Source organism: Mytilus edulis, chromosome 3 (assembly GCF_963676685.1).
Source record: "Mytilus edulis chromosome 3, xbMytEdul2.2, whole genome shotgun sequence".
NCBI lineage: Eukaryota > Metazoa > Mollusca > Bivalvia > Mytilida > Mytilidae > Mytilus > Mytilus edulis.
The window spans coordinates 30,838,981-30,862,174 of NC_092346.1; the positions used below are offsets into that span (position 1 = coordinate 30,838,981).

The following is a 23,194-nucleotide window of genomic DNA, read 5'->3' on the forward strand; positions in this document are numbered from 1 at the left end:
TAACAAATACTACAAATACTGGTGGACAAGGCCGTGAACTTGTACATCCCAATACCTAAAAACCCTAAGTACAGATCTGAGAGTTCTCGCAGCTAAATTTGGTCCTGGTATCTATGACGAGTTTATTTACAACCACTGGGTCGATGCCACTGCTGGTGGATATTTATTTCCCCGAGGGTATCACAAGCCCAGTAGTAAGCACTTTTTGTGCTGACATGAATTGTCATTGATATGGGTATACTTATAAATTTAATGTTACAAATTTTTGAATTTTTTGAAATACTAAGGCATTCTACCTCAGGCATAGATTACCTTAGCTGTATTTGGCAACACTTTTGGGAATTTTGGTCCTCAATGCTCTTCAAATTCGTACTTTATTTGGCCTTTTAAACTTTTTTGGATTCGAGCGTCACTGATGAGTCTTTTGTAGACGAAACGCGCGTCTGGCGTATACTAAATTTGGTCCTGGTATCTATGACGAGTTTATTTACTGACAGCTAATTCAAAGCCACTTACAAATAATAACATATATAATGAATATAAAACTAAATTATCAATCAGTACATGAAAAATCAAATGGATTTAATGTACAGACGTCATAAACAGTCAGAAAAATTACCTTGTGCAATTCCAAGATCCATGAATGTGTATACGTATATAACAATAATATTTAGTTTGCTTTTAATTTACTGATAACAAAATCAATATTAGTACCAATAAAACAATAGCCAATGATATAATTACTGTGTTGAATTGGTAGATATGTATCAAAGGTACCAGAATTATAATTTAATACGCCAGACGCGCCTTTCGTCTACATATAAGACTTATCAGTGACGCTCAGTTAGCTTTTAGATTAAGTTTATTTAAAGTATCGATAAGTTTACCGGGATCATTTCTAAATAACCGAGCACGCTAAAGAACATTTCCGTATTTGTGTGCTTGTATTAAATAAATTAGTTTATACGATCCTTCTGTCAAATTACACCAGTATTTCTAGAATTATCTTTATCTTATCATTCTTTATTAAACAATGATCATCGTCCATAACACATAAGGTATAACTGTTTTAGGGGTCAAATATGCATCCGGAACCTACTTCTCTAACCATAACTATGGAAACCGGGTTTTTATTTCGTTTAGTTGATGGTTCATTTTCGTACACTGCACATCCTCTTTGATTTATCGTTATGGTCAATCAGGGAAAACTTTAATCAAATCCAGACATGTGATGTATTAAAACTGAGAAGACCATATAACTGCAATCTCAAATTGATTTCAATAAATGGACGAAAACCTACAATGTTATCTACCAGAACGAGATTCTCTACATGGGACACTTACAAGAACAAACGATATATGTATTTATCTAACATTCTTTATCACTGAAAAAGTTTAGTCAGGTATAGGGCCCCGATTCATATTTGGCACATTACAGTTCAACGCTATATGTTTGGGACAATGTTTATTGTTTTACAAATAATTATAAACCAATAAGAAGAAAAATCGGTACAAAGCGCACACAAAAAAAACCCATTTATACTTTAATGAAAAAAATAGTTATAATTTATTTTATTAAAGTGTCACATACTTATCTTCAGATTTTTATACAGATTATATAATATATATTGCACAATAAAAAAATAGGACAAATACCCAGCCTAGATACACTATATACAAATATATAACTATTAAACAAGTACAAATTGTAAAACATGGTAAAATGAAATGTTAAAAATGTCAGTAGTAGTAGACTTAAGTACTTAGACTTCAATAAATTCTTGACAATGCCAGTGGCGCAGGGGTACGCTGAGCTCTCCCAAGGCGCTAAGATTGAGTGTTCGAATCTCACTGCCGGGGTTGGAAAAAATAAATTCCTAAATGTAACTTAACTTAACTTAACTTAAGTTAAGTTTACTTTCAATTTCAAAAAGAAAAACTACAAAATGTATTTAAAAGAATGTGTGTGCCAAATTGCCCCCCCCCCCCACCCCTTTACCCCTTTTGATCCTTCGGGCTCTGTCCAGGGTGTACCTAATCAAACTAGCATTGGAAATTCAATGAGTTTTCCCTTGTAAAAACAAAATTTAGGTTGCTGATTGATTAAAAACGATTAGACAAATAACTAGGGTCCAGGTTTGAAATTGGACAAAAAAAACCGTTTAAAATCAGTTATTTTGAATGTAACGGACATCTATATTTCAAGGCCTATAGCACGTTATGCGTCTTTTCATACCAATATGATAACTTATCTGTCTTTAACAGTCTCGAGGCATTGTGTTTCCATCAAAACCTGACCCTATTAGCGCAACAATATGTCTCTGCACGACTTTTTGCCCAAGGATTTCGTATTTTTTCACTTTTTCTCAAACAGTCACGTGACTTTTGGAAATATTCCACGTGACTAACTATGCTGAATTATTTTTAAACTTATATTTTACCAATTATCTGTCATTTGAGCCCAACGTGGCATGTGTATGACCATTGATGCGAATGCAGTATTCATTTAAACTTTGATAATTTATTTTCGATAAGGAAAGGTCTAAAATGCCTGAAAGGGAAAGGGTTTTAAATGCATTATCTGACGTATTTGCCATTAACAGTTATTATTTTTTGAAAATATTTGAAAGAAATTGCATCTTATTTTATCGATTAAAGTGGGATATTTTTTCTCATGTGTTTAGGAATGTTAACGACCCATGGCTCAATAAAATCGAGATAGAAACGTTAGTTATAACTGTCTCACGAAGCAAGAATTAAAATTGATTGTATTATACTTGAAAGGGGGGGAGGGGGGGGGGGGGGTAAATATCACTTTTTCATTGAATCTTGGTGTCGTCCGGGTTGATTCTTCAAAATAAGGACCTATCGTCCTGGAAGAAATAAATAAAACAATATAGATATACAACAAAAAAATAATGCATTTACTGGCTTATTAATTTGGAATGTTCTTCCGAGTATTCTTTTTTTTTCTATATGTTTTTTTTAATGAAAATCTAACTGATGGTTTTCAGCAATTTACATTTTACATTTCCTTAAATTATGAATTTTTGTAACCAATCTTTTGTGATTTCATAAAGTTTTCATTGTGAAGTGTAACGAAAGTCAAGTTCATTCAATTCATTCACACGCTAGGACGCATACGAAAATAATCACAGATAAATGTGTCTGAAGATTTTATTAACGATATCGATAAAAATAATTTCAATAACGCATTCAAAAAATTCCTTGTACAATTTTAAAATACTCATGTCCATATACATAGTTATCAAAGGTACCAGGATTATAAAGTCAGTTTTTTTATGTTTAATGATGAGACCCTCATGAGTTCAATACAACATTTTGTTTATTCTATGAAGTAAAAGATCAAAGATTATTTTCAACACTACCTGATATGAATATGAGCATAACATCATGATATAGTCTTTGTCAAGGATTGAAATGAAATCACAGAAGGGTGAAAAAACGTCCGTCTTTAATCTTTTGTTATTTAGTATTTTTTAAATTTGGTAAATTATTTTCATATTAGGCGATTGTATAATTGACCATTTCTCTGTTTTAGTATTGTGTCCTTGAAACCACTATGCAACATTTATTTTGTTTGGTCTCTTCTATGAAAAAGCAGAATATTCGGGATTTCCATATTTTTGATTGAACAGGGTATAATGTTAATAACATTGAACTGATACTGATAGTTTAATTTGATAGTGCACTGTCTTCAGTTAAAGGGGCACTAGCTATCAAATTCATGTTCACCGATTTTAATCAAATTTTCATATTTGATTTAAAACAAAGTCAAACATTTATCCAAACTATAAAAAGTCTAAAATAAAGAATTAACAGGTCACGGGGATGAAAATATTTAGCTTCGTTTCGTGTGTATTTTATTCTAGACGCCATCTTTTTCACTATCGAGTTGACATCTAAAGTAATCCGATGACCATATAACGATCGAAACATAAATATAGATATAAACAAATTAAGCAAACTTGTGCTGTTGGATTTTTCTAGGTCTATCTAATTTCATATTATAGACGAAAAACAAATGTTATCATCGTTTTCACCTGACCATACTCACAAATGGTGTTAAGGGAGGGCCGAAAATCAGTCCCTGAAATTTTCTCCCCGGAGAGGGGATCGAACCTGGAACTTTTGAATTAGTAGTCCGATACACTAACAACTACACCACGGCTCTCATGTTTAAGTAATAGTTATTCACCGAGGGATATGTGTGTCTAGATAAGTAAGCACGTAGGCCGGAGACTGGAGGGCTTTGTTTTCCTTATTGACAGTACCAAGCTATGATTTATCAGAATTTTTTAAATTACATTAATCCCCACTAGTAACCTTTCGTTTGCTATCTTCGTTCAAACTATGACAAGTGAGCAGATATGACAAATGTCAAAGTTGCTGTTTTGTATATTCCCGTGAAATTCATGCGCTTATATGGATTACAAGTTCAAGGTTGACCGTTTTTTGTATTTTTATTACAAATGAAAAATAAATTATGCTTATTGTATGCAGTTGTCAATATGGACGGGTATAAGACGGACGACACTTTTTGGCAAGCGTTAGATTTGATATAAGAGACCAAAAAAAAAAAGGCAATAGTATAACACAAAGTACTTGCATGTATCAGTTTAATAAAGGTAATTATAACTGTATTTTATATCTTACAGTTTTTATAAGAAAAAAAAAATTCCCAACCCTCTACTCTAGAATAAACAAACATTCATATTCTGACATAATAAAGAATACATGTAGGTGTTTCTGAATTACAAACCCGACTACCAGACACACTCAGCATAAAAATGAACTGATTTCATACTTTTAAGAGGCCGTGACAATAAGCATAGAGCTTCATACTGTATGGAAAACATGGAATAAAATTAACGGTATCAATTTTCTTGCACCAGATGCGCATTTCGACAATACATGTCTCTTTAGTGATGCTCGTGGCCAAAATATTTGAAATCCAAAGCTTATATAAAAGATGAAGAGCTATAATCCAAAAGGTCCAAAAAGTATAGCCAAATCCGTTAAAGGAATCAGAGCTTTGCATGAGGGAGATACATTCCTTAATTAATAATAATTTCTAATATTGTGTAACAGCAAATTTTAATAACTCAAAAAAACCGTATTTTCATGCCAGTACCGAATGTGCACGAATCTGGATTTAGTTTAAGTGCTCTTAATTGATTTGTTATACCACAAAAAACATGTAAGAGAAAACATTTTTTTTCGATCACATCATTACATCTCGTGTCTAAGGAAAATGTTTTCTTAGTTTCGAGTCAAAAGAGCGTACCAAAATTAGACAACAATCAACACATTTGCAGTGTGACTAGGAATGTGTTTGTTGTTAAAAGTACAAAGTAAGGTTACCACTGCAAATCATATAAAACATTTTTATCAGTGATGATGTTTCTGTAACACGTTGCTATGGCAACAGGAAAATGCAAAGGAATTTAAATTGGAATTATTAAGGAAAACGACCCGATTTGTATCATATAAATACAAAATTCAGGATTATAAGTGATATGATGTATTATGTTATCCTAATCAAACAAATTTAAATTGGGTAGACTCTTCAGAGATTGTTTTTTTGCTGACGGTTTCAAATGCCTTTTTCCCAAGTTTTTCTGAAGTGTGCCAGATATGGGGTGAAGACTGAGATGACATGGTGTCACCCTACTGCTTATCTACTAACATTATTACACTGTTTTGTTTCATGATATAATTGTTTATAGATGGAATATGCCAATTATCAAGTACTGGGGACTAATAAAAGTAGATTTAGGGATTGAAAAAAAGGGGAGGCCTAATTTTTTTTTTGATGTTGGTTAAAAATGTCGAAAACTTTTACCATATTAATCGGCACATTTAAAATACAATTGTACACCTCTTATATATTTCACCAACCCTGGCTATGCTCATCTAATCTAATACTAAGTCTTGAATTTCATTCCAACCTTTCCAATTACACAAAGGAGATTTTTTATATGTTCAACAGTTGATAACTTTACAGAAACAGTCTGATTAGAATTCACTATAATTATTGATCTAATTTCTTCTTCTAATCAAAGCACCCACAACATCCTATTAAAATAACCTAAATGTTAAATATTTTCTTTATTTCAACTATGGTCAAGTATCTTTAATTCAAAACCTGTTGATTTTTAAAATCAGTCAATTTACATGGTATCCCAACGTTAGATAAATTAAAATCCCGACATCAGGAAATAAGAAAGATTCCCTGATCCCGAAAGGGTCCATTCAGGCATTCTGCAACCCCGAGCTTAATCACACCCGAACCCAAACTAGACCCAAAGTCCCGTTGAAGGTCCTATCTCCTCGGTTTTTCCCCCATCAAGTACGGTTTTGAATACAAGTATTGTGAGGTCAATTTCCAATATTATACATTCTTTTCTCTACATGTGATGTCCCTAATTTCTGATGAAATAGCTCTTAAAAAACTCTGATTAAAACAACTAAAAAACTCCCTTTTAGGAGACAGCAAGGGGTTGATTCAGCCGCGGATTTTAAACTCAAAAGAAAAAAGGGGGCCAACCATTCAAATGCATTAATCGTTTAAATAAAAGTCGGGTCCAACCCGAGGAACCTCCAACCCGGATCGGCCTCGGATAACCGGGCGAGGGAGGGGTCCCGGGAGTTAGAATCCTCTTTTTAAAAAAAGACCAATGCTTTAGAATAGAGACATGTGACTGGGATAAGAAAATATTACCTTCCAGCAAATGAGTATTTCAAGGATTTTTTTTAATTCAAAATTAATGCTGAATATGTTTTGGGCTATTGGAATTTCCTAAAATATGTTTTTTTTTAATATCTTGTTACAATTTGTAGTGAACACTATAAGCAAATCTTAATGTTCATGCTATTTAAAAAATAATCAATTTCTATTCATATGAATAACAATTGAAATTGTTTACGGGATGTAAAAGCAGGGGTTTCCAGAAACCCCACTCGTCACGCTGTGGTCAAAATCCATTGTTATTCGTAACAATAGATCTATTCAGTTAACACTTGTTTCAGAAATAGAAACAACGAAATATAACAATAGAACTCGGTGTAACGTGTGATTTGACCTTAATTTTCGTGGCGGAATACCATTTAAATGTTATTCCTGGAAAGGTAAAAATGCTGTCTCTATACGACCAAATGTTATTGTAAGAAACGCTTAATATTGTTAGAAATTATGGTGATGGGTAATTTTTCTGCATGATAAATATTTATCAATTGATGCATTTATTGTGACGTGTCGGCATGATAAGACTCACAGTCATGTTTACGCTAAAGGAATGATAAAAATAGCATAACAAAAGAGGCGGAAGATACCAAAAAGAGAATAATAAAATAGGAGGAAAATTTGAAGAAAAACCTACAATCCAAAAGTTATACGATCACAATACAAACATCATTCCACAAAATATGGAAAACTAAAGACTGAGCTTCAGGAATGTTTTTCAAACAGAAAACAGCGAAGAGTTGTACGCTTTGCATACCTAGAGATATAAAAATGAGTCGGAAACGTCGCAATTCTTTAAAAAAACAAATCAAACAAGATTAGTAAAATGATGGATGCTCTAATTGATAGCGTATTGTACGTCAAATTTCTGACATTCTTTAGCGTTATAAGTGTCATCAACTGTGCTACCTGAGATAAAAGTGTAACAGGAACTGCTGCAACTTTCCAAATATATAAGCTCAACCCTGGTATTTTGGAAAAATGCAATATTATCTTTTCAGAGCATCTGGGATCATCCCAGTTTTGATGTATTTCGTGATGCTCAGTCTTTAGTTTTGTATTGTCTGGTGCTTGTTTTTTCTTTCCATTTCTTTCCTTGGTTCGAGCATTGTGTTGTCGGTCATTGTTTTGACATACCCCATTTCGTTCCAAGCATAGAAATACAAATATTTAGGTGCAACAGTTACCAATTGGTTAATCTAAATGTCTATGTCATTCCTTCAGAACGATTATTCATATTCAATGTGCATATTTTTATGAGAAATTAAACAAACTAGATGTTATTTCACTTCACTTCATTCTTCGTTTTTGTCATGCCATTTTACTTGTTTCTCTCTTACGCTAAAACATTTATAGATAAATATAACATCTAAGGATCGAAAATATTACCGTGTGTATTTATTATAACTATTTCATACAACAGCCAAATAGATAAAGAGAAATCACATATTTGCTAAAGATTAAGGTGTCTCGAATTAGATACTATGCCAGGCAATAGTGGTTCCTTTATGACAGATTTCCAAATGAAAGAAACTTTTTTGGAACTGTTCTGAATAGAATAAAGAGTAAAGAAAATGAGTTTCAATAGGAACAAATAATACAGCATTTTCTAAAACAATTTTAAGAGAAACTTCAGAAAAATAGACAAATTAATGCCCTGCACTCCACTCTGAAGTAATTGTATAATGACAGTCAGTGTAAGATTTTCTCTGAGATATTATTGACATCGATGCCCCCGCAGATGCAAAGTGTTATTTTAGAAAAAAAAACTATACCATTTTACTCACAATATATCCCAGCAATAACAAAGCTCAACTATCTCCAAAAAGAGCAAATATCAATAAAAATCCAAACCCTAAACACATGCACACCTTCAATATAATGTACAAACAGCCAGCAAAGTCAAAACGTCCTATCATTCAAACCGTAGGAGGCGTTATCTGGAAACGCTCCTCTTCTGCCATAAATACTCCAAAAAAAAGTCCCATATTAATTAAAATCAAAACACTAACCACATGCTCACGTTCACTATATGTACAAACAGAATAGTGAAAACTTCCTAGGATTCAAACTGTAGGAGGAGTTAAGCAATATATCCATTATGGGACGGAAGAACGGACGGACAGACGCTTAGGCGGACGGACAGATGGAATGACGGACGGACAGGGGTAAAACAGTATGCCCCCTTTCAGTTATGGGGCATAAACATATGTTGACACATATTGAGCCAAAAGCTAATCCTTGTCGGGATACTTCATACACCGTGGTTTCAATATTTCTTCTATTTTGTGTCAACCTCTGTCTCATAACCTTACTCTCCTTTGTATATTTATTATAGGATTTTGGAGATAAAGTTTACTCCATTCAATTAATATGACTGGTTTGGTATGTTTTACCTGACGTTCTAGAAAACAAAGCACGGCAATCTTCATAATGCGTTTTAGATAACGTCTTAAATAAAGGTGCTATGGTGGTATGTTGTGATCCCCTTTTTCCTTTTCAGTTTTAGCCAGAGTTATCGGTCTAAAAACAGATTTACCATATTATTTTATATTACAAAACTAAGCAGCATGTGAAAACAATTAGCTGAGAATCCTTCATTACACTTTTAATTCAAACATTGGAATTCCAAATTAAGGTTGTCAATAGATATTTCGCGGAATAAGTTAAAACAAAAATGTTGAGGCATGTATTTAATCCTTACTGAATGAACTTTTTGTAGTATTCAATGTATCAATTTCCATAATGGGCGTGTCCTGGGTTGTTTTATTATATATAAAGGTAACAGGCACTTTTGATACTGCAGTTTGCTTTTCTTTGTGATTTGCATGTGAGTATTTAGTTGCACAGAAAAAAAAGCGTTCATTATTTGTTTAATTAATGAATGTTTTCATGTTTCATGTGGTTTAATTGAATTCACATTAGAGCAATTTAGATATGATAAATTAAACATTAAGAAAATAAAATTTATTGCACCAAAACATTACGATGCATAAAACATAAATAGATGTTTATTTAAGGAAAGGCATGCAAAGCTTCTAGCTAGATCATTTCTCTGACAATTTACATGTTATTTTTTTTCTTTCTTTTTTTTAAATTAGATCATAACTTTTTGCAAGAGACTAATTAGTTATGTCAGGACGTGGAAAAGGTGATCCGTCGTCAGACAAAGGGGGGAAATCTGAGAAATCAGACAAAGATGGCAAAGATAAAGGTAAGTGATATATGATTTATTATAATCCTGGTACCTTTGATAACGATTTACACCACTGGGTCGATGCCACTGCTGGTGGACGTTTCGTCCCCGAGGGTATCACCAGCCCAGTAGTCAGCACTTCGGTGTTGACATGAATATCAATTATATGGTCATTTTTATAAATTTTCTGTTTACAAAACTTTGAATTTTTCGAAAAACTACGGATTTTCTTACGCCCAGGAGTAGATTACCTTAGCCGTATTTGGCACAACTTTTTGGAATTTTTGGGTCCTCAATGCTCTTCAACTTTGTATTTGTTTGGCTTTTTAACTGTTTTGATCTGAGCGTCACTGATGAGTCTTATGTAGACGAAACGCGCGTCTGGCGTATTAAATTATAATCCTGGTACCTTTGATAACGATTTACACCACTGGGTCGATGCCACTGTTGGTGGACGTTTCGTCCCCGAGGGTATCACCAGCCCAGTAGTCAGCACTTCGGTGTTGACATGAATATCAATTATATGGTCATTTTTATAAATTTTCTGTTTACAAAACTTTGAATTTTTCGAAAATCTACGGATTTTCTTACGCCATGAGAAGATTACCTTAGCCGCATTTGGCACAACTTTTTGGAATTTTTGGGTCCTCAATGCTCTTCAACTTTGTATTTGTTTGGCTTTTTAACTGTTTTGATCTGAGCGTCACTGATGAGTCTTATGTAGACGAAACGCGCGTCTGGCGTATTAAATTATAATCCTGGTACCTTTGATAACGATTAATAAATTCAAATCACCACACATATACTTATGTTATTGAACGATTTGTCTACAGATGATTTAAACGTGACTCTTCAACTTTGTTCCTGTTAGGCTTTATAAATATTTTGATATGAGCGTCACTGTTGAGTCTTATGTAGACGGAATGCGCGTCTGGCGTACCGAATTATATTCCTGGTACCTTTAATAACTATTATCTGAATATTAATGTGTTGTTTTGAAATTCTACTTTCATTGAAATTTTTTAATTCATTGCATTGCAGGGTCTGGTGTTGCAGCTAGCAGCTCTAGTCTTATAACAAGAACTTTCATGAATTCGCTGAAAGATAATGAGGTAAGTATTTATCAACTCTCCATAAAAAATCATGCAAAATACAAAAAAAACCAATCTATGCAACGATTATCATATGATAATTCCGGATAAAAAGCATATGCAAATTAATATGATCGAATTATTATTTCTAAACAATATGATGCATGGTTCCCTAAAATTAAAAGAGCTTGGAACATAACTTAGATTATACACAACTGCTTTATCTCAGGAACTTATCTCTCTCTGTCATTATTCGAAATTTATTTATGTTGTAGGAGTTCTTCGTTGATTTAAATAACCCAATGTTTTAACAAAATATAAATCATCTGATGCAAATAAATAACCGTTTCCCGTAATGACGAGTTTGTTATAATTTAATATTAACTTTTAACCCGACATAAAGCCTACGAAGTTGCCGACTGAAAAGAGGCATTAATTTGGTTAAAATCCAGGAAGTATAAATGCTATCGATAATATGCAGATTTTCTCCATTGGGCTTAAATACAGATAAATGAAAATAAAACTTTATAAACGTGCGTCTGCATATTTTCCATTATTTACTTCCATCAGGAATGCACAAACCTAAATCAATTGAAAACCAGGGACGTGTAAATACGCATACACTTTATGAGTTATATGATTAAAAGAGTCATAATAAGAACAGAAATTTTATCTTATGTTAACTTTGTCTGAGGAAGCTGTAAAGTGTTATAAGTATTTCTTAATTCACCAACAAGAAATATCAGATTTACAAAAACAAACAATTTTTATTATGTGATAGAATCTTATAAAATCTTTTGAAACAAATGTTCATTACTGCGATATTAATTATAATGATAAAAACAAAAGAACAATAAAAAATATGAAACTTTGATATTTCAAAAAAAATACATAATTTTGAAACTGACTTTTTTGTGCATGGACAGTAATAGTTACAACTATGAATATGATATATGTTTTGGAAACAACTGTTTCAAGTACAAATATTGGTCTTAATGCAAACAAAGAGGTTATAATTCATAGATAATTTTATCTCGATTGGCGATATCATTTTGTGGTTACATAAACAGAGGGGGAAGGCTGAACAATAACACTTGTTTTCCTATGTAATCTTTTTCTATGTTTTAAAATTCAACATTGAATTAAACTTTGCTCGTAATGAACCTGTTCTTGTTAAATGAACCTGTTCTTGTTAAATGAACCTCTAAAACTAAGTTTATCAATCAATCGTTTCAGCTGAATGATCCTTATTATGATGTGCTGTTTAAGAGTCATTTCTCTAATGAAACAAATATCTTATTAATATCATCCCCCGTCCAAAATAGAAATATAAAACAAACGGGAATTTTCAATTACACATACAGATGCAAACATGTATTGAAAAATGATAAACCGTGAGCTTAAGGGAAATATAACTTTTAATTTTAACTATAATCATATGATAGTGATGTGAAAGAGAGACGAAAGATAGCGAAGGGATATTCAAACTAAAAAATGTTAAAAAAAAACCTGACAATTGGTGGAAAGACCAACAATAGTACAAAAAAACAAAGAAAACTGAAGACTAAGCATAACAACCTTCCCCTTATTTAAAAAAAAACAATATTGATGATTTCGGGTGCTTCAGAAAGGTAAACCGATCATCGGCGACTGAACATCAACCCCTCGCCCCACAACAAAACGGGAGTGATATTATGTGCTTTAAAGGTTAGCCCATCCTGTTCCATATGCACCAATCATCGTGTGTCTCATGTTAGTTTAAATTCTAATTCGGTAGGTCACATTTGAAAAAAAGAGGATGGTATTTTGGTTACTACTAGGAATACAGGTGATAGATAGATACCAAAGGGACATTAAAACTCATTAGACGAAAATAAACTGACAACGCCAATGCTGAAAAAAGACCAACAAACAAACAATATTACACAAAACACACCAATAATTGAATACTTATTCGGAAGTATCCGTTGTCACACGTGAAAGAGATATTCGATGACGGTTAATCAACCCTTAATTGTTTTCAGCTAAACCAAATACAGTATTAGAAATATGTTTGACAATAGCTTTTTTCTATTGACAGGGAAAATAATGATCTTTTGAAAAGATGGACACAGATTTTGCTGATTTTTATTTCGATATATGATTGCAACATTTCTGTATATTTCTTCAAATGTTCAAACGTTCTGATAAACAAATAAAAAATTTGCTCTGCTTTTATTTTCGTGGCTAATCGGGATACAAACATTCAAGTCATTAAGTTTTGAATGGTTAATACATTCTTCCATAAGTAGTATTGCTGGTGTGAATATTTTTGTATATCACTTAAGTTTTTACCTGATTTTCAAGTTGTTGTTTTTTATCAGATTTTTTTTTATCTCATTGGTTGTTGTCTGTCATATTTATGTTTCGTTTATTGTTTTTAACTTAAATTGACAATCGTAACCCACATTTGTATGTCTTATATTTGTTAAATATACATTAAAGATTTCTTTATTCGTTTATATAGACATTCAACTTTCAAAAGTATTAAATAGTGGAAAAGAAAAGTTTAAAATACATACAGTGAATATCATGGAAAGAAACATTCAAGGTACTAGTATACAAAATATACCTTACATGGTACCCAAGCAATTTCAGATAACATTGGCGAGAAATTTCCCAAGCTTGAAATTTCAAACAATGTTTAACAGTGAACTGAATATTTCAATTGTCTGTGTGCCTTAAGAGCTTGGTGATCCATACCGCGAATATCAATGTAAGTAGCCGCCTTAACTTGCAGTAGAATCTCAATGAAAATGGTTGGGGACAAACATAAGACTAAGGTGAAGAATCCCTAAAAATACTTATTTCGTGAATACACAAAACAAAATTGAAATATTTTTGTGAGTTGTCTGTGGTGCTGGCCCCTAAACGTTTGGAAGTCTAGAGCAGGATTAAGATGAAGAACAATATGTCAAGTGAGCTTCTCTCATCCATCGTCCGTTTTCTGTCGATGTTAGTTGACTTTGACACAAAACTTATCTGAAACTACTGAACCGAATTCAACCAAACTTGGCCACAATCATTATTTGAGTACCTAGTTTAAAAGAAGTGTCCTCCTGCCTAACAATATGGCCATGGTTAAAATGTAACATTTGGGTAAATGCAAGTTTTGTCTATTATTTTAAAAACCGTTTGATAGAATGAAGACATTTTGAGAACTACTAATTGTCCATATCCGTCAAAATTGTCGGACGAGTTATTATAGTAGTTAATGCTCTTAAAAGACAAGTTTTACATTTTTTTTTCTCATTTTTGTCGAGCCAGCGAAAGAAAGGTTGACATAGGGATCGAGATCCGACGGCAGTAGCGGCGGCGTTAGCATACTACATAAAATCTATATATTTTAGAAGGTGAAAGACCAAGATGGTTCATACTTTATGTATAGAGCCCTTATGTTTGTCACATGTCAAATTTCCTTGACCTTAAGTTATTTCCATGGTTCAGTGACTACTTGAAAAAACGTTTTTGTAATGTTGATTTCTCTCTTATCATGGGTAATAGGATAACTATATTTTGTATTTGCGTTCTTTGCAAGGTCATCATGCCCGTCAGAATTTTTTTACTTCACCTCGATCTCATTTCATGGATCAGTAAACACAGTTAAGTTTTGGTGATCAAGTCAATAGTACAGATACCATAATCAATAGGTCTAGTATATTTAGTTATGGAAAGATTTTAATGTGTACATGTCAAACTGGCAGGTGTCATCTGACCCCTTGAACTCCTTTTCATGGTTTATCGGTTATAGTTATGTGTTGGTCTTTTGTTCTGTTTTTCTTATACTGCATGCAATAGGTCTACTATATTTAGTGTATGGTACGATTTTAAGGTGTATTGTCATATCTAACTGACATGTGTATGACTTGACCTCATTTTAATGGTTCAGTGGTCAAAGTTAAGTTTTTGAGTTTTGACGCGAAATAGGATAGAAAAGGTTGAACGCGAAAAAAAGAAGTCAAGAAATAATTGTTTTTCTCAGTTTAAAAAAAAAATAGTTGTACATGTATACTATATTTTTACTTTTTATATTGTTACTTTCCCCACATAACAATAAGAATCATCACTGAACCATGTCGATCATGAACCAAACCATGACACTTGCTAACAAAACCAACAAAACCATGACCCTGAATTGTCAGTAATCTGTTATTATGTGCATTATATTTCTCTCCAATGCCATTGTCATGAAACACTACGATTCACTGTAATAAAAAAAGATAATTTATATCTTGTTATGGTATCAAATGCATGATATAAAAGAGGATAAATAAAAACAACAGTCCTGTAAATCTCATATCTTGTACACAAAAGCTTCATCGGTACAGTAATTGGTTTGGCTCGAGACGATCATCAAACCTGCTTTTCTGTTAATATCAAACGACTTAGGATATATGATTCCATCATCTTCATTTAAAATTGACTTTTGACTTTTACCATCTGGTGATAACTGCACAATACTGTTATTGCCTACAGAAGCGATATAAACCATGCCATGCTTATCTACTGAAATTCCTTCTGGTATATTGATATCAGATTTTTTAACTGTCCAAACACGTACGTGTTCTCCTGTGACAATGTAGCAAAATACTTCATGAGTACTTCAAGCTGTACAATAAATGTTTTGTCTTCGGACAGGACTAATTTTGTAAGCTGAACTGCATCTATAATCTTGCGTGATTTATCCTTTAAATCTAATACAATGTATAATGATTTTTTTTGCATCATTAGATAGGCTGATGGCTAGAATTTGATCATAACACGAAATATCACAACAGGCACAAGAAATGTCAATAGTTTCTATAGTTTTATTCTTTTCAACATCAACTAAGTGCACTTGATGTTTGTAATAGAGACTGACGGCTACTTTATTATTGCTGACGTCGTCTTCGGTGAATTTTACCACGTTTATATATTATACGTTTTAATATATTTGTCCTTCTGGAACTTTCAGTTTGTTTAAGAACTAGGCCTTCTTTGTTCTATACAAGGAATTTTTGGTACTGAATGCTGGACTTCATCCCCTATAATGACCTTGACATTTGAACTATATGGTTGTTTTTTAATACAAATATCTCCAAACGATTTTACATCTTTTAGAACTGATTGCAAGGGAAAAAAATGTTAATATGAAAGTTATTCTAATTCATGTTTCCTTTACTCTCTATAAAATCTTCTATCTATTTTATTTCTTGTGATGAAGCTTTCTCAATCTCCCACAGACCTATATATGTTTGCCATTCAGATGCATATTGTCTCATTTTGGAGAAATCTTCTTGTACATGACGAATTTGTGTTGCATGTTGCTCTACTTGTTGAACGAGATCATTAATTTTTGAATGTATCATAGAATGTTTTGATTCTAGTTCATCAAGAACTTTACTTTCTTATTTGTCCAGGTAATCATCTACAGATTTTCTTACTGATTTCTTTTCCTTAAGAATTTGTGTTTTCTGATTTTTATTTGTGGTGATACTATTGTGCAAGTATTCAACTTTTTGTTGAAATTTTTCTCCTACATCCTTCAAATCTTTATCCAGGAGTTGAAATGAGTCCGATTATTGTATGTTTCCTGATATCACTGATAACAGTTTGAAATCTGGACATTTATTATGTTTGTCTTGTGCATTTCGAACAACAGGCAGATTCATGGACAGAACAGTAACGTTCATTTTTTCTATCATAGTCTTTGCATAGGCTACTAGTTTCTTTCATGAAAGATGGTAACTTGTGGTATACTTCGATAGTTATAGTCTTGTGGTCTTTAGATGCCACAGACTTATTGTGTTGTTTTCACAATCCATACAAAGAAACACCTCACACTTTATACACCATATGACTGCGCTACTTGGTTCTTTTTTGTCCTAGCAGAGAACGGTCAGTTCCTGATAAGGACATTGTACCTTTTTAGACCTGAAAATATACAGTATTTATGTTGTAAACACATGTCGTTTACACTTTTTATTTATTAAATGCTCAGATTTCACAAAGTGCTGGATCTAAACAACATACACACACACATAAAAAAATCTACAAATTATGGACCATGCATGAAATGTTAAATTATTATAGGTCTTAAAAAATGTTTGCATATATTTCAAAATCTATCACCCTAGAATGGTAGACTGGTCTATAATATCTTTGTAAGACAGGCTGCTTCAACTCTAAATATATGACAAGAGAATTAACCAGGACAATTTTATATAAAATGTTTAAATTGGAATCTTAGCTTAGAGTATGTCTTAGTATCTTGGTAACACATACTGCTTGAATTCTGTATTATCAGAGAAGGGTAATAATGGGGAAGTTATCAGAAAACTACAGAAGCATCATAGGTACATATACATTATCCAATTTGCAATCTTTCGTATTGTTTATGGATTTGTAACAGATTAAACACATGTTTGTGTCAGCACAATGAAGACTAAATATTGCTAAAAAATGATGCCAAACGGCAAGATATGAATGAGTTTACTAAAATTTCGCAAATTAATTTACTTCTGAATTCTTGACTTCTGATCTTGAAATTAAAAAACGTGGTTTTTTTTCTCACTTCAAATTGCTTTATCCAGGAAAATGAAAGGGAGATAAATAATTTCTGACTTAAATTTCGCTGTGTTCAAAGCCCCCTCTTTAAATATGTATAGTACGCATTTTACCTTTAAAAAAATGTAGTTAATAAAGAGAGTGTGTATTATTCACAACAATAGACGGTTTTTAGTTTTCTTGGGTTTTTTTTGTTGTTTTTATTATTATTAAAAACTTCTTTATTCGTTTTTTTTTTTATTATTAAAAACTTTTTTTCATTTTTATTTTTAATTTAGTCTTTTATTTTTACTTTTATAATATTATCTTTTTATTGCTTTCATATTTTCTATATTAAGGAGGAAAGAAAAGATATGCGTATTATACATATCTGCATACTATACACGGTTAAATACGGTACTGTGACTTTCACATAAGACTTACTGACCAAAAAGCAATAGTCTTTTTTTATTACAAAGTGGCATTCTCTAATTGGTGAACGTTACACATATTAATAAAGACCATATCCAACTAACATATAACAAAATATCTAACCGATTTTAACCAATCAGTTAATGATGTAATTTGCACTTTTGATATTATCAACTTAAAATCAAAAGGTGTATTTGTCACATGGGCCAGTCCTAAATCAAATGGTGTATCAACCGTTCAAATTCAATATGCGGTGACGATTTTTTTTCATCAAAACTTTATTCCATCCACAGTGACCTTGGTCCCATCTTCGCTAGCCAAGGGTTACGATCCACTCTCGCTCTCTTCACCCTTGGCGGATTGAGCCAACATTTGTGAAAACAATGTTGCGCCATCTGTCGGAATATTAAAGTCACGCCCATTCCGAATACATTATTCTTGACCAATGGTAGCACTTGAACTCTTCAATTTTGAGGTAAAAACACGGTAGTGTCTAGATTCTACACACTTGGTAAAGCCGGAAACGAAAATTTACGTCAACATTCATGCATTTGTGCATGAAACATACACAGGAACTTCTATTAGTTGATTAAAAACATTCAAGTTGTCACTAAATATAGTCGTATGTATAGGGGTGTAAAGACTTGTTGCACAATAAACACGTGGCAATTGTTTACAAACACTTTCTAAATTTTCACGTGATCATATTAAAGGCGCTTTTTGATTGGATGCAGCGAGTTTCGACTGCAACCAATAAAAACCCTTACCCTGTGTCTCCGAAATTTTATCTCAATCCGCCAAGGGTGAAGAGAGCGAGAGTGGATCGTAACCCTTGGCTAGCGAAGATGCCTTGGTCCATTACCTTGACAAAAAACTAAAAATGAGATAATCGCTAGAAATAGTTGAATAAAAAATCAGAACTTTGTCTAAATGTCAATCTGTTAGTATCTGCTGTGACTTTGACCTTAGACATATAGACCACAGAATCAAATATAATATTTCTTGCACCATGTAACATTATGGGACAAAGTTTGATAATAGTAATATTAAGACATGCAGTCCGAAAGACAACATTTTAATTGTTTTTCTCTCATATAGATTTGATAGGCAAATATGATCAGTAAATGTCAAAATTGTCAAGCAGCATGAGACCTATAAAATATAAGTCAATAAGACCAAAATCGTGAACTGATCACTTAGAAGAGTTATTGTCCTTGAAAGATAGTTGTTACAATTTGTTTGTTTTGTTTTTTTTTTTATTTTTATAAAACTGTTTAGCAAAGTTTATAGACCTACAAATAATTCAACTTGATCGAAATCAACAATTGATCCCTTATAGTAGTTGTTGCCATTGAAAGATGATTTTTTTTTTATCAATAATCAATTATTTTAGAAACTTATTTTTTTTTTTAGAAAAATAGAAATACGAAGATCAACAGCGGATCCTACCATGGATAGAAACAAATGCAGCCGAAATCCAGTACACTTTAAAGGCTATTGGTACTTTACGGAACGGAACGGAACGGAACAGAACGGAATTTCATTTAAGGTATCCAAGGGGGCATTTATCAAAATTTCGAAAAATCTTTAAAACAAAACAAACTTTAAAATTTCTGTGTTTTACGGTTTTCCATATACAAATAACACAAATGTATACTTAATCTCATCTTCACAGGTGAAATGTGTAATAATGTATAACATCGGGAAATATTCTGTAGATGAATATGTCGGATTGTCCTGATAAATTATCATAAAATTAACGCATTTGCAAGTCATGCATTATGATATCTAGACTGACCTCACGTCGTCCTTGATTAGAGACAGTGATCAAGTTGAATCTGATTTAAACTTTTTAATTTATTTTTCCGTTCCGTTCCGTTCCGTTCCATTCCGCAAAGTACCAATTGCTCTGAGGAATTGGTATTTAACGGAAAAAAACGGAAACAGACATCTTTAATGTAATTAAAGCAGTATGATAAAAAAAATTGTCTGACACCTCTTTTTGCATGAGTGGTATGTGTTTTAGATAGCATTTTCGACTTGATCAATAATAAAAAATTTAACACAAAGGCAGGTTACACAAAAAGTCTTTCTCCTTCCATCGGTAATTATATTTTAAAAAAGAGGCCTTCAACAGCCCGTTCCGACGATGATTAGAGACAGTGATCAAGTTGAATCTGATTTAAACTTTTTAATTTGTTTTTCCGTTCCGTTCTGTTCCGCAAAGTACCAATTGCTCTGAGGAATTGGTATTTAACGGAAAAAACGGAAACAGACATCTTTAATGTAATTAAAGCAGTATGATAAAAAAATTGTCTGACACCTCTTTTTGCATGAGTGGTATGTGTTTTAGATAGCATTTTCGACTTGATCACTAATAAAAAATTTAACACAAAGGCAGGTTACACAAAAAGTCTTTCTCCTTCCATCGGTAATTATATTTTAAAAAAGAGGCCTTCAACAGCCCGTTCCGACGATGAATAGAGACAGTGATCAAGTTGAATCTGATTTAAACTTTTTAATTTATTTTTCCGTTCCGTTCCGTTCCGTTCCGCAAAGTACCAACTGCTCTGAGGAATTGGTATTTAACGGAAAAAACGGAAACAGACATCTTTAATGTAATTAAAGCAGTATGATAAAAAAAATTGTCTGACACCTCTTTTTGCATGAGTGGTATGTGTTTTAGATAGCATTTTCGACTTGATCAATAATAAAAAATTTAACACAAAGGCAGGTTACACAAAAAGTCTTTCTCCTTCCATCGGTAATTATATTTTAAAAAAGAGGCCTTCAACAGCCCGTTCCGACGATGATTAGAGACAGTGATCAAGTTGAATCTGATTTAAACTTTTTAATTTGTTTTTCCGTTCCGTTCTGTTCCGCAAAGTACCAATTGCTCTGAGGAATTGGTATTTAACGGAAAAAACGGAAACAGACATCTTTAATGTAATTAAAGCAGTATGATAAAAAAAATTGTCTGACACCTCTTTTTGCATGAGTGGTATGTGTTTTAGATAGCATTTTCGACTTGATCACTAATAAAAAATTTAACACAAAGGCAGGTTACACAAAAAGTCTTTCTCCTTCCATCGGTAATTATATTTTAAAAAAGAGGCCTTCAACAGCCCGTTCCGACGATGAATAGAGACAGTGATCAAGTTGAATCTGATTTAAACTTTTAAATTTATTTTTCCGTTCCGTTCCGTTCCGCAAAGTACCAACTGCTCTGAGGAATTGGTATTTAACGGAAAAAACGGAAACAGACATCTTTAATGTAATTAAAGCAGTATGATAAAAAAAATTGTCTGACACCTCTTTTTGCATGAGTGGTATGTGTTTTAGATAGCATTTTCGACTTGATCAATAATAAAAAATTTAACACAAAGGCAGGTTACACAAAAAGTCTTTCTCCTTCCATCGGTAATTATATTTTAAAAAAGAGGCCTTCAACAGCCCGTTCCGACGATGATTAGAGACAGTGATCAAGTTGAATCTGATTTAAACTTTTTAATTTGTTTTTCCGTTCCGTTCTGTTCCGCAAAGTACCAATTGCTCTGAGGAATTGGTATTTAACGGAAAAAACGGAAACAGACATCTTTAATGTAATTAAAGCAGTATGATAAAAAAAATTGTCTGACACCTCTTTTTGCATGAGTGGTATGTGTTTTAGATAGCATTTTCGACTTGATCAATAATAAAAAATTTAACACAAAGGCAGGTTACACAAAAAGTCTTTCTCCTTCCATCGGTAATTATATTTTAAAAAAGAGGCCTTCAACAGCCCGTTCCGACGATGATTAGAGACAGTGATCAAGTTGAATCTGATTTAAACTTTTTAATTTGTTTTTCCGTTCCGTTCTGTTCCGCAAAGTACCAATTGCTCTGAGGAATTGGTATTTAACGGAAAAAACGGAAACAGACATCTTTAATGTAATTAAAGCAGTATGATAAAAAAAATTGTCTGACACCTCTTTTTGCATGAGTGGTATGTGTTTTAGATAGCATTTTCGACTTGATCACTAATAAAAAATTTAACACAAAGGCAGGTTACACAAAAAGTCTTTCTCCTTCCATCGGTAATTATATTTTAAAAAAGAGGCCTTCAACAGCCCGTTCCGACGATGAATAGAGACAGTGATCAAGTTGAATCTGATTTAAACTTTTTAATTTATTTTTCCGTTCCGTTCCGTTCCGTTCCGCAAAGTACCAACTGCTCTGAGGAATTGGTATTTAACGGAAAAAACGGAAACAGACATCTTTAATGTAATTAAAGCAGTATGATAAAAAAAATTGTCTGACACCTCTTTTTGCATGAGTGGTATGTGTTTTAGATAGCATTTTCGACTTGATCAATAATAAAAAATTTAACACAAAGGCAGGTTACACAAAAAGTCTTTCTCCTTCCATCGGTAATTATATTTTAAAAAAGAGGCCTTCAACAGCCCGTTCCGACGATGATTAGAGACAGTGATCAAGTTGAATCTGATTTAAACTTTTTAATTTGTTTTTCCGTTCCGTTCTGTTCCGCAAAGTACCAATTGCTCTGAGGAATTGGTATTTAACGGAAAAAACGGAAACAGACATCTTTAATGTAATTAAAGCAGTATGATAAAAAAAATTGTCTGACACCTCTTTTTGCATGAGTGGTATGTGTTTTAGATAGCATTTTCGACTTGATCACTAATAAAAAATTTAACACAAAGGCAGGTTACACAAAAAGTCTTTCTCCTTCCATCGGTAATTATATTTTAAAAAAGAGGCCTTCAACAGCCCGTTCCGACGATGAATAGAGACAGTGATCAAGTTGAATCTGATTTAAACTTTTAAATTTATTTTTCCGTTCCGTTCCGTTCCGCAAAGTACCAACTGCTCTGAGGAATTGGTATTTAACGGAAAAAACGGAAACAGACATCTTTAATGTAATTAAAGCAGTATGATAAAAAAAATTGTCTGACACCTCTTTTTGCATGAGTGGTATGTGTTTTAGATAGCATTTTCGACTTGATCAATAATAAAAAATTTAACACAAAGGCAGGTTACACAAAAAGTCTTTCTCCTTCCATCGGTAATTATATTTTAAAAAAGAGGCCTTCAACAGCCCGTTCCGACGATGATTAGAGACAGTGATCAAGTTGAATCTGATTT

General features: G+C 32.7%; 1 long non-coding RNA gene across 1 annotated transcript; it reads left to right on the forward strand.

Moving 5' to 3' along the window:
* Positions 1–9,867: 9,867 nt before the first annotated feature.
* Positions 9,868–13,266, forward strand: LOC139514833 (uncharacterized). The gene is made up of 3 exons (XR_011662719.1): positions 9,868–9,980; positions 11,004–11,074; positions 13,134–13,266. It is a non-coding gene; the product is annotated as an uncharacterized lncRNA (long non-coding RNA).
* The last annotated feature ends 9,928 nt before the right edge of the window (positions 13,267–23,194 follow it).